Raw genomic sequence first — 19,025 nt, forward strand, 5'->3', positions numbered from 1 at the left:
GATCCCCACGCATTCTTCTAAATTCCAGTGAGCACAGGCCCAAAGCTGCCAAACACTCCTCATATGTTAACTCCTTCATTCCCAGACTCATCCTCATGAACCTCCTCTGGACTCTCTCCAGTGACAATATGTCCTTACTGAGATAAGGGGCCCAAAACTGTTGACAACACCCCAGCTGCAGCCTGACTAGTGTCTTATAAAGCTTCAGCATTACCTCCTTGTTTTTATATTTTGTTCCCCTTGAAATAAATGCCAACATTGCGTTTGCCTTCTTTACCTCACGCTCAACCTGTGAAGTAACATTCTGGGAGTATTGCACAACAACTCCCAAGTCCCTTGGCATCTCTGATTTTTTTTTTTTTTTGCAAGTTCAAAAATTTGTTTTATTTAGCAAGCAGCCAAACCAATGACTAGAGATCAATACGCTTCACCTAGGTACCTGTTCTTCAGCTACGATTTCCTCTGTTTATGCCTCTTCTTCCTCCCTTTGAAATGTTTATACCTCTTCGGCTAATGATTTGTTGCCCTTGAGCTGCAATTCTCCCCATCTGTGAATAAAGCTGTACTCTTCACAAAGGTTTAGGTTGTGTGATGGCAGCATCAGCTGAACTAGGAGGATCCTGGCTAGTGGATGGAATATCGGCTTCGTCTGAAGGCTGGGCAGATTCTTCCTCCTGAGGTCTTTCAATTTCTAACACAACGGCTGAACTAAGCCCTTCTTGATCTGCTCCTTCTGTCACAATGGGGGTGCTGGGAACAGACCCAGATGCAAGACACAGACACTGGAGTATAAGGAACAGGACTTGACTAGAGTAGGGACGTGACACGATTCAGGCAAGGAGCAGGGACAAGAATGCAGAGTTGGGCTAGGGAAAGCGGGACTAGGACTAGGAACCATGGACTAGGCTTGGACTCCGAGCCCGAGACTGGACAAGGACCCAGAACCTGGGTCTTGCCTCGGGCTCGGACCCCGGAACCGGGCAAGGACATGACATGGCTTGAGGCTGGGGACTTGGGTCTTGAGCTTGGCTGCGGGATCCTCGAGGCTTGGGGTCCTGGGTCATCATCACCACCTCCAGATTCAACTGTGCTGGACAGATTGCTGGTGCATGTTGCAACCATAGGAACAGACTGGGAGGCATGCTCAGTTATATCTGTTTGTGGTCCCTCACTGAAAACAGTCACTGGTGCATGAACTTGCAGCGGTGTGCTCGGTACACTGCAGCCTCCAGATTCATCTTCGTGAACAGCAGCAAGGTAAATTGGTGTTTCATACATTGCTAAACCTCCTTGTGAGGCCAATTGCCCCAGATCAGACTGACTTCAACCAGTTTGATTCCTATCTTCGGGTGGTCCAAACCTAAATTGAGGTACTCCTGCAACCTGGGGAGAATGAATGGCTTCTGCAAACCCATCTGATCGGTGGGGCACAACAAGTACTGGGCACCATTCTGTCATCTTCATCAACAAAATGTCAGGGGGACGTCACGTGATGACGTGGGATTGAGACCTGTAAATCCAGCTCTCCTGTAAAAAAGCAGCAAAGTACTGTTTAAACAAAGAAGAGTTAATAAATAGTTTTTAAGAACTACTTATAAACTAGTCAAGACTATTTTACGATATGCCTCGTAAACAGCAACAGAGGAAAACTGCGGTTTTGAAGTCCCCGCGAGATGGGAAGGAAAAAGGGCCTATTACAGCGATGGAACCTCGGGCTCAGGTTGGATCTCCTTCGGAGGAGACACATTTTATCTCTGGCGTTGAAGAACAGGGGGCAATGGCGGCAGCAGCCGTCCCTGGGAAGACGAAGCGGGAATTGCGCATGCGTAAAGAAGTAGGCAAAACCACAACATGACCAAAATCCGCGACCAATTTTAATAAATTGTTTGAGATTTCAAGGCAAAGAAAGGAATCTACAGGTGGCTGCCCAAGCTGCCAAGAATAGAAAAGGGCCATTGAAGGGAACAAAATTTTTTTCTACCCTGACATAAGTTATGAAGAGAAGGAAGAAGTTCAACCCAGTGAAAAAAGTCCTATGCGATCATGGTTATCAATTTATACTGTGCTATCCTGCAACCTTGAAGATTTTTTTGCCTGGCGGAGAAAGAAGATTTTTTGATGATTACCGGAAAGCGGAGGAGTTTGTGCCAGAATCTTTGAATATTCACCAGACACAAGAAGAAATCTAGGGGAGTGAGATGGATTAAAGATGAAGGCTGGGACAGGGAATACACTTGGTGGATTTTTAAAGGTGGAAAAATATATAAATGTATTATTAAATATGTGATAGAGGGGAAGAAATGTAAAAGTTTGAGGAATATTAGTTGGGAATAGTGACATTAAATTTCTTTTAATATATTTATAATTTTTTTTGTTACAGGGAGCTGGAAGAAATACTGACCAATCGCTACGGGATTCATGTGTGCAATCGTGGCGACAGCCATGACCCGCAAAATGGAGGGGGTTTTTTTCACTCACAACATTAGTAGGGGGGCATTTTGTTATTTTTCTTTTTATATCATATCTATCCTTTATTTCTTTTTGCCTGGATGATGGGGGGGGGGGAACACAGCAACATGGTGAAGTTTAAAGAGATTCCCCAAGAAACTATGAGAGTTGAGGTGTTAAGTAATGTTTTAGATTGGAGTAATTTGGTTAGGAATAATGACTAACTTATTGAATTTTTTGAGTTTTAAGGTTAATGGGCTTAACGGACCGGTGAAAAGAAACAGAATTTTAACACACATTAAGAAAATGAAGGTAGATATAGCCTTCTTGCAGGAAGCACACTCAACAGAAACAGAACATCAGAAATTAAAGAGAGACTGGGTGGGAAGTGTTGTTGCAGCTTCATTTAGTTCAAAAGTGAGGGGAGTAGCAATATTGATCAATAAAACGTTACCAATTAGAATACAAAATGTAATAACTGATTCTGCGGGGAGATATATGATTATACACTGCCAACTTTTTTCCAAATTATGGACCCTCATCAATATTTATGCACCAAATGAAAATGATGCAAAATTTATACAAGAAGCTTTTTTGAATTTAGCTGACGCACATGATAAAATATTAATAGGTGGAGACTAACTTTTACCTAGACCCAGTCTTAGATAGATCAACCAAGGCTGTTACAAAATCGAAAGTAGTAAAACTAACTTTATCATCGGTAAAAGATTTAAATTTGCTTGATATATGGAGAAAAATTAACCCCAAAGAAAGAGACTATTTGTTCTATTCTAACAGACATAAAACTTACTGAAGGATAGATCTTTTTCTATTATGAATGAATATTCAAGACAGAGTGAAAAATATGGAATATAAAGTGAGAATATTGTCAGATCGCTCTCCTTAGATCCCCTCCAGTTTGCCTACCAGCCCCGACTAAGAGTTGAGGATGCCATCTTCTACCTGCTGAACCGTGTCTACGCCCACCTGGACAAGCCAGCGAGCGCTGTGAGGGTCATGTTTTTTGACTTCTCCAGTGCGTTCAACACCATCCGCCCTGCTCTGCTGGGGGAGAAGCTGACAGCGATGCAGGTGGATGCTTCCCTGGTGTCATGGATTCTTGATTACCTGACTGGCAGACCACAGTACGTGTGCTTGCAACACAGTGTGTCCGACAGAGTGATCAGCAGCACTGGGGCTCCACAGGGGACTGTCTTGTCTCCCTTTCTCTTCACCATTTACACCTCGGACTTCAACTACTGCACAGAGTCTTCTCATCTTCAGAAGTTTTCTGATTACTCTGCCATAGCTGGATGCATCAGCAAGGGAGGTGAGGCTGAGTACTGGGCTACTGTAGGAAACTTTGTCACATGGTGTCAGCAGAATTATCTGCAGCTTAATGTGAAAAAGACTACGGAGCTGGTGGTAGACCTGAGGAGAGCTAAGGTACCGGTGACCCCTGTTTCCATCCAGGGGGTCAGTGTGGACATGGTGGAGGATTAGAAATAGCTGGGGATACATATTGACAAATAAACTGGACTGGTCAAAGAACACTGTGGCTGTCTACAAGAAGGGTCAGAGCCGTCTCTATTTCCTGAGGAGACTGAGGTCCTTTAACGTCTGTCGGACGATGCTGAGGATGTTCTACAAGTCTGTGGTGGCCAGTGCTATCATGTTTGCTGTTGTGTGCTGGGGCAGCAGGCTGAGAGTAGCAGACACCAACAGAATCAACAAACTTATTCATAAGGCCAGTGATGTTGTGGGGATGGAAATGGACTCTCTCACGGTGGTGTCTGAAAAGAGGATGCTGTCTAAGTTGCATGACATCTTGGTGAATGTCTCCCATCCACCACATAATGTACTGGGTGGGCACAGGAGTACATTCAGCCAGAGACTCATTCCTTCAAGATGCAGCACAGAGCGTCATAGGAAGTCATTCCTGCCTGTGGCCATCAAACTTTTCAACTCCTCCCTTGGAGGGTTAGACACCCTGTGCCGATAGGCTGGTCCTGGACTTATTTCATAATTTACTGGCATAATTTACAGAGTACTATTTAACTATTTATGGTTCTATTACTATTTATTATTTATGGTGCAACTGTAACAAAAACCAAGTTCCCCCTGGGATCAATAAAGTATGACTATGGCTTTATTAATGACAATAATAATGACAGAAAAGGAAGAAGCAACTTATAGATGGAGATTTAATTCAATATTATTAAAATGTCAAGATTTTTGTGATTTTATGAAAAAACAGATCCAATTTTTTTTTTGGATACAAACTGTCATTCAGTTGATGATAAATTTGTATTATGGGATGCGACGAAAGCATATTTGAGGGGTCAGATAATAAGTTATACGTCTAAAATTAAGAAGGAATATATGGTAAAATTAGATCAATTGGAAAAAGAGATTACAAAATTAGAAAAAGAATCTCAAAGACATATGATAGAAGAAAAACCAAGACAACTTGTCAATAAGAAGTTACAATATAATACACGCTTCAGGCACATCGAACAGAAAAAGAAATCATGAGAACTAAGCAAAGGTATTATGAGTTAGGTGAGAGATCACACAGAATTCTTGCTTGGCAGTTGAAAACAGAACAGGCTTCCAAAACGATAAATGCAATTAGAACAAGTGCAAATAAAATTACAAAACTATAAACCTTTAGAAATTAATGAAACCTTCAAAAGTTTCTACTCTGAATTATATCAATCGGAATCACAAAACGATGTTAATGAGATAGAAAGATCTTTATCACAAATAACTCGTCCAAAATTCAATTTGGAAGAACAGAAAGGATTAGATATGCCTTTTACCTTAAAAGAGGTTGAAGAAGCTTTAGGATCACTTCAAAGTAATAAATCTCCAGGAGAGGATGGTTTTCCGCCTGAATTTTATAAAAAGTTTAAAGATTTATTAATTTCTCCTTTTATGGAGTTAATACGTCAAGTGGAAAAAATACATAAACTCCCAGAATCTTTCTCAACAGTGATTGTAATAGTATTGCAAAAAAAGGTAGAGATCCTTTCAAACCAGCATCATATAGGCCTATTTCTTTGTTGAACACGGATTATAAAATAATAGCAAAAATTTTATCTAATTGATTATCTAAATATTTATCAAAATTAATACATATGGATCAAACAGGAGTTATTAAAATAGACAATTGGCAGATAATGTAACTCGGCTACTTAGTATAATTCATTTGGCACAAAAAAGGGAGGAAATAAGTATGGTAGTAGCCTTGGATGCAGAAAAAGCACTTGATAGATTGGAATGGGATTTTTTATTTAAAGTATTAGAAAAATATGGGTTAGGAGTACCTTTTATAAACTGGATTAAAACCTTAAACACTAATCTTAACGCTAAAGTAGTGACAAATAGTCAAATTTCAACACCATTCCAGTTAAAAAGGTCAACTAGACAATGTTGACCATTATCACCTGCTTTACTTGTATTGGCAAGAGAACCATTAGCAGAACTAATTAGAATTGATTCAGATATTAAGGGTTTTAGAGTTAATCAGGAGGAATATAAGATTAATTTATTTGCTGATGATGTTTTGATTTATTTAACAAACCCACTGCATTTGTTACGTAAACTACCTTCTGGACTGGAAGAATATGGGAAAGTATCAGAGTGTAATTGGGATAAAAGTGAAATCTTACCTCTTACTCAAGGAGATTATAGAAACATAGAAAATAGGTGCAGGAGTAGGCCATTCGGCCCTTCAAGCCTGCACCGCCATTTATTATGATCATGGCTGATCATCCAACTCAGAACCCCGCTCCAGCCTTCCCTCCATACCCCCTGACCCCCGTAGCCACAAGGGCCATATCTAACTCCCTCTTAAATATAGCCAATGAACTGGCCTCAACTGTTTCCTGTGGCAGAGAATTCCACAGATTCACCACTCTCTGTGTGAAGAAGTTTTTCCTAATCTCGGTCCTAAAAGGCTTCCCCTCTATCCTCAAACTGTGGCCCCTCGTTCTGGACTTCCCCAACATCAGGAACAATCTTCCTGCATCTAGCCTGTCCAATCCCTTTTGGATCTTATACGTTTCAATCAGATCCCCCCTCAATCTTCTAAATTCCAACGAGTACAAGCCCAGTTCATCCAGTCTTTCTTCATATGAAAGTCCTGCCATCCCAGGAATCAATCTGGTGAACCTTCTTTGTACTCTCTCTATGGCAAGGATGTCTTTCCTCAGATTAGGGGACCAAAACTGCACACAATACTCCAGGTGTGGTCTCACCAAGGCCTTGTACAACTGCAGTAGTACCTCCCTGCTCCTGTACTCGAATCCTCTCGCTATAAATGCCAGCATACCATTCGCCTTTTTCACCGCCTGGTGTACCTGCATGCCCACTTTCAATGACTGGTGTATAATGACACCCAGGTCTCGTTGCACCTCCCCTTTTCCTAATCTGCCACCATTCAGATAATAATCTGTTTTCCTATTTTTGCCACCAAAGTGGATAAGTGGATAACTTCACATTTATCCACATTAAATTGCATCTGCCATGAATTTGCCCACTCACCCAACCTATCCAAGTCACCCTGCATCCTCTTAGCATCCTCCTCACAGCTAACACTGCCACCCAGCTTCGTGTCATCCGCAAACTTGGAGATGCTGCATTTAATTCCCTCATCCAAGTCATGAATATATATTGTAAACAACTGGGGTCCCAGCACTGAGCCTTGCGGTACCCCACTAGTCACCGCCTGCCATTCTGAAAAGGTCCCGTTTATTCCCACTCTTTGCTTCCTGTCTGCTAACCAATTCTCCATCCACATCAATACCTTACCCCCAATACCGTGTGCTTTAAGTTTGCACACTAATCTCCTGTGTGGGACCTTGTCAAAAGCCTTCTGAAAATCCAAATATACCACATCCACTGGTTCTCCCCTATCCACTCTACTAGTTACATCCACAAAAAATTCTATGAGATTCATCAGACATGATTTTCCTTTCACAAATCCATGCTGACGTTGTCGGATCATTTCACCGCTTTCCAAATATGCTGTTATCACATCCTTGACAACTGACTCCAGCAGTTTCCCCACCACCGACGTTAGGCTAACCGGTCTATAATTCCCCGGTTTCTCTCTCCCTCCTTTTTTAAAAAGTGGGGTTACATTAGCCACCCTCCAATCCTCAGGAACTAGTCCAGAATCTAACGAGTTTTGAAAAATTATCACTAATGCATCCACTATTTCTTGGGCTACTTCCTTAAGCACTCTGGGATGCAGACCATCTGGCCCTGGGGATTTATCTGCCTTCAATCCCTTCAATTTACCTAACACCACTTCCCTACTAACATGTATTTCGCTCAGTTCCTCCATCTCACTGGACCCTCTGTCCTTTACTAATTCTGGAAGATTATTTATGTCCTCCTTAGTGAAGACAGAACCAAAGTAATTATTCAATTGGTCTGCCATGTCCTTGCTCCCCATAATCAATTCACCTGTTTCTGTCTGCAGGGGACCTACATTTGTCTTTACCAGTCTTTTCCTTTTTACGTATCTATAAAAGCTTTTACAGTCAGTTTTATGTTCCCTGCCAGTTTTCTCTCATAATCTTTTTTCCCCTTCCTAAATAAGCCCTTTGTCCTCCTCTGCTGAACTCTGAATTTCTCCCAGTCCTCAGGTGAGCCACTTTCTCTGGCTAATTTGTATGCTTCTTCTTTGGAATTGATACTATCCCTAATTTCTCTTGTCAGCCAAGGGTGCACTACCTTCCTTGATTTATTCTTCTGCCAAACTGGGATGAACAATTGTTGTAGTTCATCCATGCAACCTTTAAATGCTTGCCATTGCATATCCACCGTCAATCCTTTAAGTGTCATTTGCCAGTCTATCTTAGCTAATTCACATCTCATACCTTCAAAGTTACCCCTCTTTAAGTTCAGAACCTTTGTTTCTGAATTAACTCTGTCACTCTCCATCTTAATGAAGAATTCCACCATATTATGGTCACTCTTACCCAAGGGGCCTCTCACGACAAGGTTGCTAATTAACCCGTCCTCATTGCTCAAAACCCAGTCCAGAATAGCCTGCTCTCTAGTTGGTTCCTCGACATGTTGGTTCAAAAAAGTCAATGTCGATTAGCTACCCAATTTAGATGGCCGATAAATGGTATAAAGTATTTAGGAATAAGACTTCATAATGATATAAAGAATTTATATAAATTGAATTATTTACCACTATTGAAAAAAATTCAAGAAGATGGATGATATTATCAATAACATTAGTGGGTAGAGTCAATGCTGCAAAAATGAATATATTTCCTAGATCATAGTATTTATTTCAAACACTACCAATACAACTGCCACAGAATTTTTTCAAGAGTTAAATAAATGTGTGAGGAAATTTCTTTGGAAAGGTAAGATGTCCAAGAAATAGTGGATGCATTAGTGATAATTTTTCAAAACTCGTTAGATTCTGGACTAGTTCCTGAGGATTAGAGGGTGGCTAATGTAACCCCACTTTTTAAAAAAAGGAGGGAGAGAGAAACCAGGGAATTATAGGCCGGTTAGCCTAACGTCGGTGGTGGGGAAACTGCTGGAGTCAGTTATCAAAGATGTGATAACATCACATTTGGAAAGCGGTGAAATCATCGGACAAAGTCAGCATGGATTTGTGCAGGGAAAATCATGTCTGACAAATCTCATAGAATTTTTTGTGGATGTAACTAGTAGAGTGGATAGGGGAGAACCAGTGGATGTGGTATATTTGGATTTTCAAAAGGCTTTTGACAAGGTCCCACACAGGAGATTAGTGTGCAAACTTAAAGCACATGGTATTGGGGGTAAGGTATTGATGTGGATGGAGAATTGGTTAGCAGACAGGAAGCAAAGAGTGGGAATAAACGGGACCTTTTCAGAATGGCAGGCGGTGACTAGTGGGGTACCGCAAGGCTCAGTGCTGGGACCCCAGTTGTTTACAATATATATTCATGACTTGGATGAGGGAATTAAATGCAGCATCTCAAGTTTGCGGATGACACGAAGCTGGGTGGCAGTGTTAGCTGTGAGGAGGATGCTAAGAGGATGCAGAGTGACTTGGATAGGTTGGGTGAGTGGGCAAATTCATGGCAGATGCAATTTAATGTGGATAAATGTGAAGTTATCCACTTTGGTAGCAAAAATAGGAAAACAGATTATTATCTGAATGGTGGCCGATTAGGAAAAGGGGAGGTGCAACGAGACCTGGGTGTCATTATACACCAGTCATTGAAAGTGGGCATGCAGGTACAGCAGGCGGTGAAAAAGGCGAATGGTATGCTGGCATTTATAGCGAGAGGATTTGAGTACAGGAGCAGGGAGGTACTATTGCAGTTGTACAAGGCCTTGGTGAGACCACACCTGGAGTATTGTGTGCAGTTTTGGTCCCCTAATCTGAGGAATGACATCCTTGCCATAGAGGGAGTACAAAGAAGGTTCACCAGATTGATTCCTGGGATGGCAGGACTTTCATATGAAGAAAGACTGGATGAACTGGGCTTGTACTCGTTGGAATTTAGAAGATTGAGGGGGGATCTGATTGAAACGTATAAAATCCTAAAGGGATTGGACAGGCTAGATGCAGGAAGATTGTTCCCGATGTTGGGGAAGTCCAGAACAAGGGGTCACAGTTTGAGGATAAAGGGGAAGCCTTTTAGGACCGAGATTAAGAAAAACTTCTTCACTCAGAGAGTGGTGAATCTGTGGAATTCTCTGCCACAGGAAGCAGTTGAGGCCAGTACATTGGCTATATTTAAGAGGGAGTTAGATATGGCCCTTGTGGCTACGGGGATCAGGGGGTATGGAGGGAAGGCTGGGGCGGGGTTTTGAGTTGGATGATCAGCCATGATCATAATAAATGGCGGTGCAGGCTCGAAGGGCCGAATGGCCTACTCCTGCACCTATTTTCTATGTTTCTATGTCAAGAATATCATTGGAAAAATTGACATGGAAATTTGAGTTAGGAGGGTTACAACTTCCAAATTTTAAGAATTATTACAAAGCAAATCAACTTAGATTTATTGCATCTTTCTTTGACGAACAAAAACCGGCATGGATTAGAATAGAATTAGATAAGATAGGAGAAAATATACCCGAAGATTTTATATAGAAATGGGAATCTAAATGGCTATGGGAAAAGAAAAAATCTCCTATATTAAAACATTTGATTGATCTATGGAATACGATAAATGTTGATGATGAAATGAAGAAATCTTTACCAGCAAGAAGACCTTTGATCCAAAACGGACTTATTCCTTTTACAATGGATAATCAACTTTTATATAATTGGTACCAAAAAAGGCATTAGATGTATTGGAGACTGTTATGAAGGAGGTATATTGATGTCATTTGAACAATTAAAGAATAAATATAAAATATCAAATAACACGCTCTTTTGTTATCTTCAATTAACATAGAAACATAGAAAATAGGTGCAGGAGTAGGCCATTCGGCCCTTCAAGCCTGCACCGCCATTTATTATGATCATGGCTGATCATCCAACTCAGAACCCCGCCCCAGCCTTCCCTCCATAGCCCCGATCCCCGTAGCCACAAGGGCCATATCTAACTCCCTCTTAAATATAGCCAATGAACTGGCCTCAACTGTTTCCTGTGGCAGAGAATTCCACAGATTCACCACTCTCTGTGTGAAGAAGTTTTTCCTAATCTCGGTCCTAAAAGGCTTCCCCTCTATCCTCAAACTGTGGCCCCTCGTTCTGGACTTCCCCAACATCAGGAACAATCTTCCTGCATCTAGCCTGTCCAATCCCTTTAGGATCTTATACGTTTCAATCAGATCCCCCCTCAATCTTCTAAATTCCAACGAGTACAAGCCCAGTTCATCCAGTCTTTCTTCATATGAAAGTCCTGCCATCCCAGGAATCAATCTGGTGAACCTTCTTTGTACTCTCTCTATGGCAAGGATGTCATTCCTCAGATTAGGGGACCAAAACTGCACACAATACTCCAGGTGTGGTCTCACCAAGGCCTTGTACAACTGCAGTAGTACCTCCCTGCTCCTGTACTCGAATCCTCTCGCTATAAATGCCAGCAAACCATTCGCCTTTTTCACCGCCTGCTGTACCTGCATGCCCACTTTCAATGACTGGTGTATAATGACACCCAGGTCTCGTTGCACCTCCCCTTTTCCTAATCTGCCACCATTCAGATAATAATCTGTTTTCCTATTTTTGCCACCAAAGTGGATAAGTGGATAACTTCACATTTATCCACATTAAATTGCATCTGCCATGAATTTGCCCACTCACCCAACCTATCCAAGTCACCCTGCATCCTCTTAGCATCCTCCTCACAGCTAACACTGCCACCCAGCTTCGTGTCATCCGCAAACTTGGAGATGCTGCATTTAATTCCCTCATCCAAGTCATTAATATATATTGTAAACAACTGGGGTCCCAGCACTGAGCCTTGCGGTACCCTACTAGTCACCGCCTGCCATTCTGAAAAGGTCCCGTTTATTCCCACTCTTTGCTTCCTGTCTGCTAACCAATTCTCCATCCACATCAATACCTTACCCCCAATACCATGTGCTTTAAGTTTGCACACTAATCTCCTGTGTGGGACCTTGTCAAAAGCCTTTTGACAATCCAAATATACCACATCCACTGGTTCTCCCCTATCCACTCTACTAGTTACATCCACAAAAAATTCTATGAGATTCGTCAGACACGATTTTCCCTTCACAAATCCATGCTGACTTTGTCCGATGATTTCACCGCTTTCCAAATGTGATGTTATCACATCTTTGATAACTGACTCCAGCAGTTTCCCCACCACCGACGTTAGGCTAACCGGTCTATAATTCCCCGGTTTCTCTCTCCCTCCTTTTTTAAAAAGTGGGGTTACATTAGCCACCCTCCAATCCTCAGGAACCAGTCCAGAATCTAACGAGTTTTGAAAAATTATCACTAATGCATCTACTATTTCTTGGGCTACTTCCTTAAGCACTCTGGGATGCAGACCATCTGGCCCTGGGGATTTATCTGCCTTCAATCCTTTCAATTTACCTAACACCACTTCCCTACTAACATGTATGTCGCTCAGTTCCTCCATCTCACTGGACCCTCTGTCCCCTACTATTTCTGGAAGATTATTTATGTCCTCCTTAGTGCAGACAGAACCAAAGTAATTATTCAATTGGTCTGCCATGTCCTTGCTCCCCATAATCAATTCACCTGTTTCTGTCTTTAGGGGACCTACATTTGTCTTTACCAGTCTTTTCCTTTTCACGTATCTATAAAAGCTTTTACAGTCAGTTTTATGTTCCCTGCCAGTTTTCTCTCATAATCTTTTTTCCCCTCCCTAAATAAGCCCTTTGTCCTCCTCTGCTGAACTCTGAACTTCTCCCAGTCCTCAGGTGAGCCACTTTCTCTGGTTAATTTGTATGCTTCTTCTTTGGAATTGATACTATCCCTAATTTCTCTTGTCAGCCACGGGTGCACTACCTTCCTTGATTTATTCTTTTGCCAAACTGGGATGAACAATTGTTGTAGTTCATCCATGCAACCTTTAAATGCTTGCCATTGCATATCCAGCGTCAATCCTTTAAGTGTCATTTGCCAGTCTATCTTAGCTAATTCACGTCTCATACCTTCAAAGTTACCCCTCTTTAAGTTCAGAACCTTTGTTTCTGAATTAACGATGTCACTCTCCATCTTAATGAAGAATTCCACCATATTATGGTCACTCTTACCCAAGGGGCCTCTCACGACAAAATTGCGAATTAACCCTTCCTCATTGCTCAAAACCCAGTCCAGAATAACCTGCTCTCTAGTTGGTTCCTCGACATGTTGGTTCAAAAAACCATCCCGCATACATTCCAAGAAATCCTCTTCCTCAGCACCTTTACCAATTTGGTTCACCCAATCTACATGTAGATTGAAGTCACCCATTATAACTGCTGTTCCTTTATTGCACACATTTCTAATTTCCTGTTTCATACCATCTCCGACCTCACTACTACTGTTAGGTGGCCTGTACACAACTCCCACCAGCGTCTTCTGCCCCTTAGGGTTACGCAGCTCTACCCATATCGATTCCACATCTTCCCGGCTTATGTCCTTCCTTTCTATTGCGTTAATCTCTTCTTTAACCAGCAACGCCACCCCACCTCTCCTTCCTTCATGTCTATCCCTCCTGAATATTGAATATCCTTGAACGTTGAGCTCCCATCCTTGGTCACCCTGGAGCCATGTCTCTGTGATCCCAACTATATCATAATCATTAATAGCAATCTGCACTTTCAATTCATCCACCTTATTACGAATGCTCCTTGCATTGACACACAAAGCCTTCAGGCGCTCTTTTACAACTCTCTTAGACCTTATACAATTATGTTGAAAAGTGGCCCTTTTTAATGCTTGCCCTGGATTTGTCGGCCTGCCACTTTTACTTTTCTCCTTAGTACTTTTTGCTTCTACCCTCACTTTACACCCCTCTGTCTCTCTGCACTTGTTCCCATCCCCCTGTTGTGAACTAACCTCCTCACGCCTTGCCTCTTTAATTTGATTCCCACCCCCCAACCATTCTAGTTTAAAGTCACCTCAGTAGCCCTCGCTAATCTCCCTGCCAGGATATTGGTCCCCCTAGGAGTCAAGTGTAACCCGTCCTTTTTGTACAGGTCACGCCTGTGCCAAAAGAGATCCCAATGATCCAAAAACTTGAATCCCTGCCCCCTGCTCCAATCCCTCAGCCACGCATTTATCCGCCACCTCATCGCATTCCTACTCTCACTGTCGCGTGGCACAGGCAGTAATCCCGAGATTACTACCTTTGCAGTCCTTTTTCTCAACTCCCTTCCTAGCTCCCTATATTCTCCTTTCAGGACCTCATCCCTTTTCCTACCTATGTCATTGGTACCTATATGTACCACGACCTCTGGCTCCTCACCCTCCCACTTCAGGATATCTTGGACACGATCAGAAGTATCCCGGACCCTGGCACCAGGGAGGCAAACTACCATCCGGGTCTCTGGACTGCATCCACAGAATCGCCTAACTGACCCCCTTACTATCGAGTCCCCTATTACTACTGTCCTCCTCTTCCTTTCCCTACCCTTCTGAGCTACAGGGCCGGACTCTGTGCCGGAGGCACGGCCACTGTCGCTTCCCCCGGGTAAGATGTCCCCCCCAACAGTACTCAAACAGGAGTACCTGTTGTTAAGGGGCACAGCCACCGGGGTACTCCCTATTACCTGACTCTTCCCCTTCCCCCTCCTAACCGTGACCCACTTGTCTGCCTCCCGTGGCCCCGGCGTGACCACCTGCCTGGAACTCCTCTCTATCAACTCCTCACTCTCCCTGACCAGACGAAGGTCATCCAGCTGCAGCTCCAGTTCCGTAACGCGGTCCCTTAGGAGCTGCATCTCGATGCACTTGGTGCAGATGTAGACGTCCGGGAGGCTTGGAGACTCCAGAGTCTCCCACATCCGACACCGAGAACAGCAAACTGCCCTCACACTCATACTGCCCCTCTCCTCAAATAACAACAGAAAATGAATGCCAAACCTTCCTCGCCTCGCCCGTTTCCGCCTAAGCCCGTTGTGCCGAAGCCCTTAAGTCTTCACTCTGCTCCCTGCTCACTCCGCCGTCTGCAAACTACGCTGCCCGCTCTATGAGGCTCTGTTCCTTTTAAATCTGCCGCGCTGCACTGCCCGACGTCACACGCCTGCGCAGTCCCGCCTCTCACAACGCCGTTGGAGAAAAAAAAAAATAATGAAAATTTCAAAAATGTCTTTCTCGGCACTCCCACTCAGACTCTCAGACTCCTTCTTCGAATCAAACCCGAAGCAGGATTTCTGCCCTTTTAGATCTGCCGCGCTGCACTGCCCGACGTCTCTTAATTAAGGGCTTATTTAAGAGACCAACTGGGTCAAATAATGTTTTTGCCGAAACCTAATGAAATTGAAATTTTAATTCAAAAAGGAAAAATTTTAAAAATTATTTCTTTTATGTATAATCTGATTCAAAAACAGACACTTAAACAAGGAATTCACAAGTCAAGACAAAAGTGGGAAATGGATTTGAGTATTAATATTGATGAAACAAATTGGTCAAGACTGTCTTGACAGTATGACAAATACAATAAATGTTCGACTCAGATTAGTAGAATATAATTTTTTACACCAATTATATATTATACGGCAAAGAATAAATAGATTAACTTCAAACTTACCTGATCAATGTTCTCGGTGTAATCAAGAAATTGGTACTTTTTTTACATTCTACTTGGTCCTGTTCCAATATTCAACCTTTTTGGATAAATTTAAGAGATTTATTGGAACAAATTACTGGAACTCAACTTCCACATGACCCGATATTATTTTTATTAGGTGACATTGAAGGGATAAAATTGAAACTTAAATAGAATAAATACCAGAAAGAATTTATAAAAATTGCACTGGCAGTAGCCAAGAAGGCTATAGCAGTTACTTGGAAATCGGATTCGTATTTAAGTATGGATCGTTGGAATAATGATATTTTTAGCTGTATTCCACTTGAAAAAATTACTTATAATTTAAGAGATAAATATGATACATTTTTGAATATTTGGCGTCTTTTTTTTTTTACGAAAGATAGGTTGGCATATCTAGGTGCTCCAATGATAAAGATGTTGGGCCTTTGGGGAAAGTAACAAATAAATATATTAAATTTATTTTGAATCCCATGGAGCATGTGGAGACCTTTCAATATCCAGTCAGTCTTTCTTTCTTTCTTTTTTTTTCTTTTTCTTTTCTTTCTTTTAGGTAGGGGTATATATCGGGGGGGAAGGGTTAAGGGAGGGGGAGAGCGTAGATATTATTATTTCATGTAATCATGTTTGAAAACTCAATAAAAATTATATATAAAAAATGTTGCTGCACACCTCCAATGCCTGGAGTAAGCTGAATTCCCCCTCGACTTGATGAAGGTCGCCTCGCTGGTGGAAATCTCTGCGCAGGTGGTCCCAGTTCTGGGGCTGGAGGTTGTATTGTAAGTCTTGGTGGAAGAGGATGTGCTGGTCTCCTTGGTGAGCATCGAGCTCGTGAAGCTGGTCTTTCAGCAACTGCCTGTTGCTGTCTTGGAGTTTCTGGTGTGCAGGATTCCGTGGTGGTGACACAACCTTCACCTCCAGAATTATCCTCTGAAACTTGAGAACTTTCTTTTTTAGCTTGTTCATCTGTACTAGGATCTGTCCCATCAGCAGCCTCAACATTGCCATCATCATAATTATCTTCTCCCTCAGGACTACCCTCATTACTATCTACACCATCACCATCCTCAATACCAGTATCATCATCATTGTCCTCTTCATTGTCTGGATCTTCATCACTCTCAATAATAATGTATTCAGTTGGTGTTTGAGAACTTCGTGAATACTGAGTACTTAGCTGATGTTCTAATGGTTGAGGGTCTAAATCCAAAGGGTGAGATGCCTCTTCATTATCTTCCATTAGTTGACAGGTGGGTATTCTTCAATAACCACCTGGGTGATAGAGTCCTGTGAATCCGGGTTCTCAGATTGGATCTGCATTTCGTCGTCTGCATCTGTGTTTTCTTCCATCTCCTGTACATGCTCTTCTGATCGCTGGGTGAGTTTCAATTTCTTTGACTGATGTTCTGAAGACTCATCCTGACCATGAGCTGTATTATCAGCACTGGTCTCTTCGTCATCTTCACGTTGACGTTTAGGCATAGGAGTGGAGCCTGAAACTGTTCAAATACAGCAGTGGAAGTGGATGGTCGTTCCATTGGGGAGTTCTGCACAACATCATAAGGTATGAGATGTGAATTAGCTAAGATAGACTGGCAAATGACACTTAAAGGGTTGACGGTGGATATGCAATGGCAAGCATTTAAAGATCGCATGAATGAACTACAACAATTGTTCATCCCAGTTTGGCAAAAGAATAAATCAAGGAAGGTAGTGCACCCGTGGCTGACAAGGGAAATTAGGGATAGTATCAATTCCAAAGAAGAAGCATACAAATTAGCCAGAAAAAGTGGCTCACCTGAGGACTGGGAGAAGTTCAGAGCTCAGCAGAGGAGGACAAAGGGCTTAATTAGGAAGGGGAAAAAAGATTATGAGAGAAAACTGGCAGGGAACATAAAAACGGACTGTAAAAGCTTTTATAGATATGTGAAAAGAAAAAGATTGGTTAAGACAAATGTAGGTCCCCTACAGACAGAAACAGGTGAATTGATTTTGGGGAGCAAGGACATGGCAGACCAATTGAATAATTACTTTGGTTCTGTCTTCACTAAGGAGGACATAAATAATCTTCCAGAAATAGTAGGGGACAGAGGGTCCAGTGAGATGGAGGAACTGAGCGAAATACATGTTAGTAGGGAAGTGGTGTTAGGTAAATTGAAGGGATTAAAGGCAGATAAATCCCCAGGGCCAGATGGTCTGCATCCCAGAGTGCTTAAGGAAGTAGCCCAAGAAATAGTAGATGCATTAGTGATAATTTTTCAAAACTCTTTAGATTCTGGACTAGTTCCTGAGGATTGGAGGGTGGCTAATGTAACCCCACTTTTTAAAAAAAGAGGGAGAGAGAAACCGGGGAATTATAGACCGGTTAGCCTAACATCGGTGGTGGGGAAAATGCTAGTCAGTTATCAAAGATGTGATAACAGCACATTTGGAAAGCGGTGAAATCATCGGACAAAGTCAGCATGGATTTGTGAAAGGAAAATCATGTCTGACGAATCTCATAGAATTTTTTGAGGATGTAACTAGTAGAGTGGATAGGGGAGAACCAGTGGATGTGGTATATTTGGATTTTCAGAAGGCTTTTGACAAGGTCCCACACAGGACATTAGTGTGCAAACTTAAAGCACATGGTATTGGGGGTAAGGTATTGATGGGGATAGAGAATTGGTTGGCAGACAGGAAGCAAAGAGTGGGAATAAACGGGACCTTTTCAGAATGGCAGGCAGTGACTAGTGGGGTACTGTAAGGCTCAGTGCTGGGACCCCAGTTGTTTACAAAAAAATTAATGACTTGGATGAGGGGATTAAATGCAGCATCTCCAAGTTTGCGGATGACACGAAGCTGGGTGGCGGTGTTGGCTGTGAGGAGGATGCTAAGAGGATGCAGGGTTACTTGGATAGGTTGGGTGAGTGGGCAAATTCATGGCAGATGCAATTTAATGTGGATAAATGTGAAGTTATCCACTTTGGTGGCAAAAACAGGAAAACAGATTATTATCCGAATGGTGGCCGATTAGGAAAAGGGGAGGTGCAACGAGACCTGGGTGTCATTATACGCCAGTCATTGAAAGTGGGCAGGCAGGTACAGCAGGCGGTGAAAAAGGCGAATGGTATGCTGGCATTTATAGCGAGAGGATTCGAGTACAGGAGCAGGGAGATACTACTGCAGTTGTACAAGGCCTTGGTGAGACCACACCTGGAGTATTGTGTGCAGTTTTGGTCCCCTAATCTGAGGAAAGACATCCTTGCCATAGAGGGAGTACAAAGAAAGTTCACCAGATTGATTCCTGGGATGGCAGGACTTTCATATGATGAAAGACTGGATGAACTAGGCTTATACTCATTGGAATTTAGA

The 19,025-nt window shown here is 42.4% G+C and overlaps 1 long non-coding RNA gene across 1 annotated transcript; it reads right to left on the reverse strand.

Moving 5' to 3' along the window:
- Nucleotides 1-445: 445 nt before the first annotated feature.
- LOC140192588 (uncharacterized) lies at nt 446-17,197 on the reverse strand. Its single transcript, XR_011884348.1, has 4 exons — nt 16,344-17,197; nt 15,654-15,729; nt 5,271-5,341; nt 446-1,527 (listed from the first exon to the last, which is right to left on the reverse strand). It is a non-coding gene; the product is annotated as an uncharacterized lncRNA (long non-coding RNA).
- Between the last annotated feature and the right edge of the window lie 1,828 nt (nt 17,198-19,025).

The sequence above is a fragment of the Mobula birostris genome, unplaced genomic scaffold, assembly GCF_030028105.1.
Source record: "Mobula birostris isolate sMobBir1 unplaced genomic scaffold, sMobBir1.hap1 scaffold_1748, whole genome shotgun sequence".
NCBI lineage: Eukaryota > Metazoa > Chordata > Chondrichthyes > Myliobatiformes > Myliobatidae > Mobula > Mobula birostris.